Source organism: Ambystoma mexicanum, chromosome 5q (genome assembly GCF_040938575.1).
Source record: "Ambystoma mexicanum isolate Mex_15411 chromosome 5q, UKY_AmexF1_1, whole genome shotgun sequence".
In the NCBI taxonomy this organism is placed as follows: domain Eukaryota; kingdom Metazoa; phylum Chordata; class Amphibia; order Caudata; family Ambystomatidae; genus Ambystoma; species Ambystoma mexicanum.
In genome coordinates, this window is record NC_090933.1 from 1,319,201,971 (window position 1) to 1,319,214,768 (window position 12,798).

At 50.4% G+C, this 12,798-nt stretch overlaps 2 pseudogenes; one reads left to right on the top strand and one right to left on the bottom strand.

The window, feature by feature from the left end:
- The window catches only part of LOC138498498 (zinc finger protein 850-like), a 661,846-nt pseudogene that overhangs the window by 509,485 nt on the left and 139,563 nt on the right, over positions 1 to 12,798 (top strand).
- LOC138498477 (zinc finger protein 268-like) overlaps positions 1 to 12,798 on the bottom strand; it is an 87,484-nt pseudogene that overhangs the window by 18,096 nt on the left and 56,590 nt on the right.

Sequence of the window (12,798 nt, forward strand, 5' to 3'; positions counted from 1 at the left end):
TCTCTCAGCCCCTCGTACAGATGCACACTGCACAGCCCCATGTAGAGCTGCCCACTGCCTAACCCCCATTTACAGACACCCACTGCACAGCAACCGAACAAATGCACACTGCAGAGCCCCCATACAGATGCCCAGTGCACAGCACCCATGGAGATGCACACTGCATATTGCCTCCTTGCAGATGTCCACTTCATAAACCCTTTGCAGACATCCACTGCACAGAACCTGTACAGATGCACACTGCATAGCCCCCCCTTGCAGACGCCCACTGTGCAGACCCCTGTACAGATGCCCACTGCACAGATGCCCACTGCAAATTGCCCCCTCGCAGACACTGCAAATTGCCCCCTCGCAGACACCCACATGTAGAGCTGCCCACTGCATACCCCCCCTTGCAGAGGCCAACACCACAGTCCTCTGCACAGGTGCCCACTACACAGACCCCTGTACAGGCACCCACAGCACAGCCCGCTGTGTGAATGCCCATTTCACAGCACCAGTGGTGGAGAGGCTTACGGGAAACTCTGCGATTTCCCGGTGGGCCTCTGTACCATGGGCGACTTTTGAGTGGGATAAAGTCATAGGTTAACATAGGGCCACTTGGAAACACATTTCCGGGGCCACATTTGGTTCCATTGCACAGCACCCTGCACTGATGCCCACTACACGGTTCTTGTGTAGATGCCCATTACACCCCCACCCGTGCAGATGCCCACTACACGGCCCATGTGTAGAGGCACATTACACCCCCACCCCGTGCAGATGCCCATTGCACCCCCACCCCATGCAGATGCCCACTACATGGCCCTTGTGCAGATACCCATTGCACCCTCACCCTGTGCAGATGCCCACTACACGGCCCTTGTGTAGATGCCCATTACACCCCCACCCCGTGCAGATGCCCTTTACACCCCGCACTGTGCAGATGCCCACTACACGGCCCTTGTGCATATGCCCATTACACCCCGACCCCATGCAGATGCCCATTACAACCCCACCCCGTGCAGATGGCCAGTACACCCCCACCCCTGAAGATGCCCATTACACTTCCACCCAATGCAGATGCCCATTAAACCCCCACCCCGTGCAGATGGCCATTACACCCTCACCCCGTGCAGATGGCCTTTCTCAGTGCTTAAAGTGGGCCGGGGCCTGCTGGGGCCAGGCCCCGGCAGTCTCCAAAAAGTGGGACTGAGCCGGGGACCTGCCGGGGCCCCCCATCCCACACAACATTAGCGGGATGCGCCCGCCAGTTTAATTTCAGGCGAGCTGACAGAAGTGCCAGCCAGGCACAGCGTCGCTGAGGCTGGCTGCCACTTCTGTCAGTCTCTGTAACTTCCCTGATGACCCCTCATCTGAGGGGTCATCAGGGGAGTTACAGTTCCTTTGTTTGCCCTCGCCACGTCACTGACCCTCAGCGAACCTGCGGGCTCCATGATCTAATATGCAGATTAGATCACGTCACGGAGCCCGCGGGTTTGCAGAGGGTGAAAGGCGCCTCGGGCTCAGTGATCTATCTGCTCTGAGCAGAGATCACAGAGCCCGAAGCGCCTTTCTCCGTCGGCAAAGCTTTATAAAAGATGCCTTGAATTGTTTACGTTTCAAGCTGTCTTTTATAAACATAGAAATATTACTACGTTTATAAAAGGTGGCTTGAAAAGTGCACAAACCATAGTAAGGTAAGCACACAAGTGTGCGTAAATTACTATGGTTTGTGCACTTTTCAAGCCACCTTTTTATAAACATAGAAATACGTAACATTGGTATGTTTACAAGGCTTGAAAGGTACACACCCATAGTAGTATGCATACAAATATATAAATGCTCACATACATTTATATATTTGTTTGCGCACCTTACAATGATGTGTGCACGTTTTAGGCCACGCCCACAATGGAAGTCACGCCCCCAAATGAGATCCCCCCCCCCCTCTCAATTTCTTACCCAACTTAAAGCACTGGCCTTTTTAACACCCAGTGAGTGGGATCTGATGCTTGCATCGGGGAGTGGGAGGGGAACCCACAGATCGGTGCGTTGCTAGAGAATGACCCGTTATTAATTATACCTGCATGATGTATAGCGCTGCGACACAGCCGTGGCGCTCAAAGGCGCTGTAGAACCCTATGTAAGGTTACAGGGTCCCGCCCGGGCTGCACGTGTGTAAGAGGCAGCACCTCAGGGCAATATGAGCTCCGGCAAAACAGGGAATGGCTGCAGATTGCCCAGAGCCCGGCCCCAAAACCAAAGAACAGATTGAGACACCGCTCACCAGAGCATGCGCAGTAGCGCACGCCTCCACTAGGGAACACACTACGCATGTTCAAAGGCCGAGAGCCAAGACACCCTTAACTCGTGCAGAGCACCGGGACAGATATCACAAAAGTATGCGCAGGGCAAGTGTGATGAACTGCGCATACGCACAACATGGAACACTTTGCGCGTGCTCTGGAACACTTTGCGCATGCTCAGTGATCGCGTGTTGTGGGAGACGCCCGGAAGACTTCACTAGAGCATGCGCAGCCATACCTGCCTAACCTCCAGCCGATTGGCTGCCAAAGACTGTTGCCGCTAGCCAATCGGGTGGAGGTGTGGGCGGGACCGGAAACGGTCCCTCAGGCATAATTTTCAATTGCCCCCTTACTTCTTCAGTCGGCTGTGGCCCCTGGGCGTGATGGAGCCACAGTGGAAAGGGGGGCGGGGGATGCACTAGTCACCCCCTGGGGGGGGGCTGCACTAGTCACCCCCTCACCCCACACAGGAAGACACAATGGCTGTGGCCACTGGGCGTGATGGAGCCACAGTGGAAAGGGGGGAGAAGGGGGATGCACTAGTCACCCCCTCACCCCACACAGGCAGGCACAATGGCTGTGGCCACTGGGCGTGATGGAGCCACAGTGGAAAGGGGGGGGGTACACTAGTCACCCCCTCACCCCACACAGGCAGGCACAATGGCTGTGGCCACTGGGCGTGATGGAGCCACAGTGGAAAGGGGGGAGAAGGGGGATGCACTAGTCACCCCCTCCTAGGGTGACCAGACGTCCGGGTTTTCCCGGGACAGTCCGGGGAAATCACCCGACGTCCTGGGGTCCCGGGAGTTTTTTTAGTTTATAAACCCCGTCCGGGGTTTTGATTACGGACCTTTTTTTGCCGTTTTTTCTTGCCGGGACCCGATTTCGAAATCCCGAAATCGGGTCCGGTGCAACTTTTCCTGTGAGAATGGGGACGTGAAATGCTTTTCACGCCCCCATTTCCTCCCCCTTCCCCTCCCCGGCGCTCTCCTCCAATGAGAGGAGTTTGTCTCTTAGCACACCCCCTCCTTGACCCCTGCAACGGGCTGACGAAACAGAAGTAGGACTAAAGTCGAATGTGTATTTTCTTTAGTCCTACGTCTATTTCCATAGCCCGTCCGGGTTTTTTTTAAAGAAAATCTGGTCACCCTACCCTCACCCCACACAGGCAGGCACAATGGCTGTGGCCCCTGGGCGTGATGGAGCCACAGTGGAAATGGGGGCGGGGGATGCACTAGTCACCCCCTCGCCCCACACAGGCAGACACAATGGCTGTGGCCACTGGGCGTGATGGAGCCACAGTGGAAAGGGGGGCGGGGGATGCACTAGTCACCCCCTCACCCCACACAGGCAGGCACAATGACTGTGGCCACTGGGCGTGATGGAGCCACAGTGGAAAGGGGGGCGGGGGATGCACTAGTCACCCCCTCACCCCACACAGGCAGGCACAATGACTGTGGCCACTGGGCGTGATGGAGCCACAGTGGAAAGGGGGGGCGGGGGAGTGCACTAGTCACCCCCTCGCCCCACACAGGCAGGCACAATGGCTGTGGCCACTGGGCGTGAGGAAGCCACAGTGGAAAGAGGGGTGGGGGGTGCACTAGTCACCCCCTCACCCCACACAGGCAGGCACAATGGCTGTGGCCCCTGGGCGTGATGGAGCCACAGTGGAAAGGGGGGAGAGGGGGGATGCACTAGTCACCCCCTCGCCCCACACAGGCAGGGCGCAGAAGGTTGTGCACATGATTAACGCCCCACAGAGTGCGACAGCAACTCCTGTTACCAGCTGGATCTGTACTCCGTTCTCCATGAAAACTACAGATGTACTAAGAGAATCCCCGAAAATGTCAGACGCTTCTAAAAACACATCTGCCCCGTTTCATAATTAGATTGTATTGCACAGCAACAGAGACTTCATCGTTTCTAAGGCCGTGCAAGTAATAGTTAATGAACTGTTCAGGATTTAGCTCAATGGCCATTTGAATTTCGTATTTGATGAACGTGCTGATGATTACTGATGATGCTGAGGACCAGAAGGTGTTAAGCTCACTATCGCCTCGCAAGTAGTGTAGCCACTTTTGGCTCCTTCTGAGACCAGAGCCACTGATGTCCATGTATCACGTGGGATCGTGCAGCTAGCAATAGCAAAGGCCACGGAGGGGTTGAGTGGGATATGATATGGCATTTATAACGCGCCTATACACAAGTGTTTCAATGTGCGACGAGGCAGGGAAGGGAAACAGAGGGAAGACAGACAACAATCTTAATAGGCCAAGCAGGGCCGGCCTTAAGGGCAGCAGCGCCCTGGGAGAATTAGCGCCCACCGCGCCCCCCTGGTTAACAGGGGGCGGGGTCAGGATGGGCAACTTTTTTTTTTTAACTTCCTCGCTCGGCGAGGACTTTAAATAGGTGCCGTTAGCACCCCATTGTCATTGAATGAGCCCGCTGCCATGGGTTCATTCAATGACAATGAGGCACCTGCCACACCTTCTACCACCACGCCAGCCCGGGGGAGCCCCTGAAAAACTCCCCCGAGCTGGCGTGGTGTGGGGCTAATGGTGCCTTTTCTTATAAAAAGTGCCCGCGTCGGAGGCGCGCATTTCAATGCACCCACCGCCGCGGGTAAATTTTACAGTAATAGGCCACCTGCCACGCCTTCTCCCACAACGCCCGAGCTGGTGTGGCGGGGGCAAAAGGCGCCCTGGGGGCCGTGGCGCCCCGGGCGGTCGCCCGGCGCGTCCCCCCCAGGGCCGGCTCTAAGGCCAAGTGACAATGAGATAGTGCAGGGGAGGGGGGAAAGTGGAAACTGCGGGGGGAGAGGACAGTGCAGTACATAGCATAGAATAATAAAATATGCAACACGTCTGTACCTCAGAAACCCAGGATTAAGTAACCATTTCAGAAAAAAGAATGCAGTATTAATGTGGTACATCATTAATTGTATTTATTGCATTCCACAGTCAAGGGAAAACTGGAAAAATGTTTCTAATGACAGCTGCAACAACCGAGTTTACATTTTTGACAGGTGGGCGGAGCTGTGTGCAAATGGGCGGAGTCTTGTGTGGCTGTGGGCGGGGCATAAACCTCAGGATTTTAGATTTTCAAATGTAGGCAGGTATGTGCGCAGCATAGGGCGAGAGGCATGCTCCGGGATACCAGCAGAGAGGGCCCAACGAATCAGCGAAGCATGCGCAGTAAAAGTATACTCAATATTCATGTTTTACGCAGATGCAATAAACACGCATTACCTCCACGTCCACTCTTCCTCGGCCCAGTACTTACCTCATGAGGCTCCTGCCTCCGGCACAGGACCTTCTTCTATTTCTTTAAATCCCTATAACTCCTCCCCCACAACCACGTCCCTCAGTTTAATTTCTCCTGCCTCCGGGAGGTTCAACTTTTTCTTACTGGTGCGGGGCACTGGGGAGCACTTATTGCTGGCCCCATGCGGGGCAGTGTGGTGCGGCCTTCAGCTCCCTCGGGTGCGGCGCTGCTCCTGGGTTCCCTGCAGGGCTTTGGGTCCCAGTTGAGCGGGATTGCCTCGCTCAGTTCTTTGCTGGGCTCCGGACCGCAGCGTGGGCATTGTGTCCCGGGTCCTGCTAGGCCCGGGGGAAGGTAAGGAGAGGGGAGAGGGCTCTGTGCTTGCTCTTTTTCCCCCTCTCCTGCTGGTATGGCTATCTTGGCATCCCATTCATGCCGGCTCCTTAGTGTGCCTTACGGAGGCTGGTGCCTCGCCCGGTTGTGTTTTGCAAGGTTGTAGGCTGGCACGAGGACATCACGGCTTGGGTCTTGCAAGGCCTGGGATGCGGTAAGGAGTTGGGGGCTTTGTGAATGTTTGTGCCCTGATTCTCCTGCCGTTGCGGCTGTGCAACGACATGCCTCCTGTTTGATGCAGCGTTGCCTAGGGATTGTTTTTTTTTTTTTCCCTCTTGGTTGGTGCCTTCTGGAGGGGTGCCCATTAGCTCGACAGGCCGTTTCCTCGTGCTCTGTGGACACATCTTTTCTGGGTGCATCTTTGAAGACGCTCTGACTGAGAAGTGGGGACGTTAAGAAATGATGGCAAGCACTTGGCAGTATGGGCTAGCCTTCCCTTTGTTGTGAGGCCTCTCTGCTTCTTGTCATGGGGTGATGGTGGCAGAGAGTCTTTGAAAGTGCGGGGGCTCTGTTCTGTCGCAGGCATGTCACATGCCGCCCACTCCTCAGACACACACATGACAAGGATGCATCGGATGTTAGCTGCATTCTCTGCGTGCAGCCTGTGAAAACGGCACAGATTTTGACACGTCTGCAAGCAAGAACCATTTAGAGCATGGGGCTACCAGCTACTTGATGCAGGGCTCAAGCCACCTCTCAGTCATGTGCTGTGTATACAGGTGGCGAGTTAGTGCTGTAGTTGGGTCTGTGCTAGCCATGGACACAGGCTCCTTGTCCTCTCCTCTGAACTGCGTGAGGGACGGACGAAGGAGATGAATTTCTTTTCCCTTGTCCGGCATGGAGTTATAGAAACTGCTAATGCATCATGGAAGTAACAGCCATGCAGGGGGTTCCCAGTGTCTCTTCTTTTGGGCCTAGGTCCTCCGGTGCTGACGTGTTGCTTTCACGCCTCCTCTCAGTCGCATGGAAGTAATATGGCAGATGGTGGCACATGTCTGTGCTTAAAGGGGTTCTGAGAGCCCCTGGTGCCGGTGGAGGGAGCTGTCCCTTCAGTGAGTTTTCCGGTATAGGCATACCCCAGGAATGGGGTTGTCTTTGGTGTCTGCTATCCGGGATGGATTGCATTGTCCTACTTTGTGACAGTATTCTGCCCATTGATGCCAGCCTGGTGGCTCCTCTGTCGGCTGAGGGGGGCATGGTCTGCTGGACTACTGGGCTGTCCTGTATCTTCCTTTTGATAGATCAGATCTTTTTGTGGGCTGACAAGCATGCTGTTATATTCAACATCCTGTGATTTTCCTCTGGTGCAAGTGCAGTGACTGGCAGTTTTCCCTGGCTCCTCATCTCTATCTGTGTGGCTTCTGGCCTGCCTGTGCCTGCGCACGATCAGGGGCGGTCCACCAGGGGTTTGGCAGCTTCCTGGGCCGATGCAAGGAGGGTTTCTCAGTAAGAGATTTGTATGGCTGCCGCCTGGGCTGGTCTAAGCACTTTCATCAACCGCTATGGGTTGAGTTTCTCCCACTCGGGGTTTGGTTCCTTTGGGGTTGGAGTTTTGTCTATGGGGATGTGAATTAAGAGTTATTGTGGGTGTGTGTTTTGCTGCAGTTTTTGGTTCTGTGTCTCATTGGGACCTTTTCCCCGTTGCGGCTTTGGTATACCTCATGAGGTAAGTACTGGGACGAGGAAGAGTGGACGTGGAGGTAATGCGCTGACTACTTACTGGTAATCTTCATTACTCCTAGTCATACTCTTCCCCGTCACAGTACTGATGACCCTCGTCACCCTCCCTGCGGGGAAGGTCACATGCTCTGGCTTGGTAATATGAAACTGAGTGACGTGGATGTGGGGAAGGAGTTATACGGATTTAAAGAAATAGAAGAAGGTCCTGTGTCGGTGACGCGGAAGAGTAGGATTAGGAGTAATGAAGATTACCCGTAAGTAATCAGAGCAGTGCCAAAACACTAGTCACTATAGCATGCGTAGAAAAGGGTGAGAGGAATGCTCCGGGATAACACTGGCACAGACGGCAGTGCACAAAACTGCATCAAATGTACCTGTGACCTCAAAAAACGCATTTACCATTATTTACAGGGCCCTTTTGCATTTGGAAGCATTACACCAATCGAGATAAAGGCATTTTTGGTAACATGTTTAGACAGGTCTTCTCAGCTGCAGGCAAGAGGACCTCCAAACATCATGCACACCCACACACCATTCCATTCGGAGACCGGCTTCCAGCCTCTTTAAGTTGATTCTGGGAATATACTCCTGGTTTCTCCGTTATAACTACAAGACTACGAGTCCCAGAATGCAGTTCAGTCATTTCACACTGGCATGCATATTGTTATGCGGACGTAAATAAAATGTGCAATGCCTCATATGATATGATGTGGCATTTATAACACACCTGTACACAAGTGTTTCTAGACACGACAAGACAAGGAGGTGGAAAGGGAGAACAAAATAACGATCTTACTAGCCCTTGTGTCATTCAGATCGCGCAAGTGCAGGGAAAAGCGAAGGGGAGAAGTGCCAAAGGAAGGGGCGAAGTGCCAGGGGAAGGGGAGAAGTGCAGATAACTCACAAGTGCAGCCAGCAGGTGGCTCATAATTGCAGAGAGGGTAAAGGGCAAAAACATTGTTGTCAAGTCAACCAAGCAGACATGGCACAGACTAGTATGCATTGTTAGTCTGGTATTTACTTTAGCGTAGATGCAGATTATGGGGCTTTTTAAAAAAAACCTCTTTATTTATAATTTTCAACATAGATTAACAAAAACAATTGAACTATACATAACACCAAAATTAGAACAAAATTCCGAGCAAATAACAACTGTTGCTATACAATCTACAAAATGACCTAGACCTAATTCCAAACATGAACCTGCGCACTAATTTGACATCAACAAACAATGAGGACATGACAAAACAAAGAACATGACAGACACCAGCACCCGCCCACCTTCATTAGTATTTGACAACAAAACAACTCCACTACACAATTCAATCTTTGGTCATCCATAAAGTTCAGTGAAACTTCCCCACAGTTCATCATAAAATGCTTCCTTATGTTGTTTATAATACATTGGGCCTCATTCCGAGGTTGGCGGTGAGGGGTTAACGGTGTCGGTGCCGTTAAACCTTACCATCGCATTACAAGGTCCTTTAGCGGGTCCCGCAAAGGGTGGCTGGTTTTACCAGGCGCCCTTAGTGGGAGCCGCTAAAGGACCAGCATGCTAACAACGGGCCCGTTGTTAGCATGGTCCCCATTCCCATTGAGCCCTATGGGGGCTTGAATGGGAATGGGGATGGGTTCCCTGAATGGGGAAATACTGAATCCCCCAAGGTTGGAATGGCCCGGTAATTCCCCATTCAGGGAACCCGGACCCGGCATGCAGTAAAGGGGTAGCCATGGTGCTAATACCACCATGGCTACTTCCAACCTCGTAATGACCCCATAGTCTTTTCATATCTTGATAAAACTTGTACATCTAAAATCCACTCTTCCACTGTGGGCTTCTTCCTGGTCTTCCAAACCTTTAATATCTGCTTAGTCGCCACCAACAAAGTTTTGCTAAATCCAACAAGATGTTACCCAACCAATATTATGACCACTTCTTGATAGTTGCAGGATGATTGCCAAGGGATTACGCGGATAAGTAATGTTCCAGATGTGGTAAATCCTATCAACAACATCTTTCCAAAAACTCAGCACTCTTTCACAACTCCACAACATATGCAGCAGACTACCCCTCTCCTTCCCACAACCCCAACACATGTCATTATTGATCATCCCCAGAGCACACATACGTGCAGGGCTCCAATATATTTTACCCAATATTCTTCGATGAATATAACGCAGTTGTAGATCCGCCTTAGCATTTATTGAGACTTTCCACACCCTTTCCCACTCTTCTAGTGTAAGATCTCTACCTAACTCTTCCGACCATGACAGCCGCAACTTTTCCCATGAATCCAACCATTTAGCATCATATTGCATAACTTTCAAGATATTTGACACTTTCTGAGATCCACTGGTCAGTACCTTGAAAACATCTGGTTTCTGTAAAAGTGCTGCATCCATCATCTCCCTCCTTCCAGTGATTAAATCAATCAATTGACTATGGGACTCATTACACGGAAGGCGGTAGGGTTTATCGGTACCGGTAAGGTTTTTTACCGGTAAGGTTTTACCAGCTGTTAAAGTAGGGTGCCGCAAAGGGACCTCAGTGCTAATTACGGTACCGCAATTTGCGGTACCGTAATTACCACCTTCCCCATTCCCATTATGCCCTATGGGGGCAAAATTGGGAATGGAGAAGGGCCTTGGTGAATGGGGAATTACCGGCCCCGCTCACCTTGGAGTAGGCCGTTAATTCCGCCATCCACCAAGGCAGACACGTTAAAATACCGGCGGCAGCCATGGCGCTAATAGCGCCATGGTTACCGCACAACGTGTAATGAGGCCCTATATCTTCTTAACTCTCTACGTTTCAACCCAAACTTCTCTACTAGACTCTCAAAGGCTATCTCCCCTTCATCTCTCCAGACATCCCCAATTGTCAAAATGCCTCTCCTTATCCAACTCCTCCAATGTAGTACTTTATTATTCATCAGTAGACCAGGATTATGCCAAAGAGAAGCTTCTTTATAAATGAATAATCCTTCCCCATTTCCTACAATCAACGAAGTCAATGCGTTTCTCGTTGCCAAGACTGTTTTTAAACCATGCACGTTCCCAGGTAACTGCCCAAAAGAAAACAGGCACTTAATGTCATATGGTGAAAATGGCTGCATCTCAATTTGCACCCACCACGGCACCTGATTCCGATCCCCACTGGAGTAGCTAGACAACTTTTTAAACAAGAACCCGTTATTATAATTCTGTAGTATCGGATACCCAAAACCTCAATTTTTGACACTCCTGATCATAATATATCGTGGTATTCTGGCCCTCTTCCCTAATCCACATAAAAAGTCTTGAAATAGCCTATCTATACGCCCAAGTGCACTTTTTGTAAAGAGTAGGGGCAACGATTGAATAATATACAAAATCTTGCAGCAGAAGCATTTTTATTGCATTGATTTTACTCCAAATGGTCAAATTTAGACACCCCCATTTCACAATATCCCTTCAAAGGACCTCAATGACCTTATCCACATTATAAGTCACTATCCTTTTAACATCTCAGACAATGGGGTCATTCCGAGTGTGGCGGTTAACGGTGCCAGTACAGGTGCTGGAGCTGTCAACCTCTTACCGCCACATTACGAGTTCTGCTCGCGGGACCTGCTAAGGCTGCCTGGTAAAGCCAGGCGTCCTTAGCGGGTCCCGCGAGCAGACCAGGGTGCTAACAACGGGCCCCTTATTAACGGGCCTGTTGTTAGCACCCTCCCCATTCCCATTGAGCCCTATGTGGGCTTGAATGGGAATGGGGATGGGTTCCTTGAATGAGGAATTACCGGGCCTCCAAGGTCAGAATGGCCCGGTAATTCCTCATTCAAGGAACCCGGACGAGGTATCCGGTATGGGAGTAGCCATGCTGCTAATAGCGGCATGCTTACCTCCATACTCGGAATGACCCCAATATAAATACCCAAGTACTTGACACACTCATTCTCCCACGTACATCTCCATCCTAACAATTGTTTGCATCCCGGTGAGATCTTCGTCGGGAATACTCTTGTGTTTTCCCTATTGATCATGTAACCCGATAACCTTCCTACCTCTTCAAAAACACTTCTCAAAATACATCCCCGTCTACAGGGTTATTCAAGATAACCACCACATCACCCACATATGCCAATACCTTGACTTCTCCATCTTCTACACTTAAGCCTCAAACACCCCCATGTTGTCATATATATGCTAACAGCGGTTCTAATACCAAATTAACCAACAAGGGTGACAAAGGACAGCCTTGCCGTGTACCTCTATTTAAAGAGAACACAGCTGAAAACCCCTCATTCACCCATACCTTTGCCGTTATGTCTGTTTGTAGTGCTTGAATGGCTTTAATGAAAAAGGGACCAAATCCCAATTTTGACAATGTGTAGTTTAAGAATCTCCAATTGACCCTATAAAAGGCCTTTTCGGCGTCTAAAAAAATCAATAAAATATCCTTAATCTCCGAATCTGGTAAACAAATTATATCTAATAGCGTTATTATATTATCATATCCATATCACCGTTTCATAAATCCTATCTGGGATCGCTCCACCAACCCTCTCATATATTTTTCCAATCTTATAGTAAGAAATTTGGTAAATATCTTTATGTCTACATTGAGCAAGGAAATAGGTCGGTAATTACAGCACTTAGTTGTATCCCTTCCAGGTGTCCGAAATACTGTAATGACTGCCTCCTTCATTGAATTGCATAACCTCCCCTCTTCTAGAATACGATTATATAATCTACACAATACCGGTGCTAACACTTCATCATACTCTTGATAAAACTCTACTGTTAAACCATCCATCCCTGGTGACTTTCCTTTTTTTAGTCTCTCAATTTCCGACATAACCTCCAAAATGGTGATTGGTGCTTCCATGAAATTTCTACCTTCTTCCGAAATTGTGGGGAGGGTAATTTTCTCGAAGAAGCTATCCAGTTCATCCATTTGTGGAGTAAGAGCCTCAGCATACAAGTCAGCATAGAATGAACGGAAACATTCACCTATTATATCCTTCTTAACCACCATATTTCCATGTTCATCCTCAACCTTTTGAACATACATTCTTTCTGAATAATTCTTCAGCCTATTTGCCAACAGTTCACCTGTATGGTCCCCTCCTTCCCAATATCTTTGCATCGCGTAATGCATTCCTCTCTCAACACGCAAATTCACCTCCCTTTT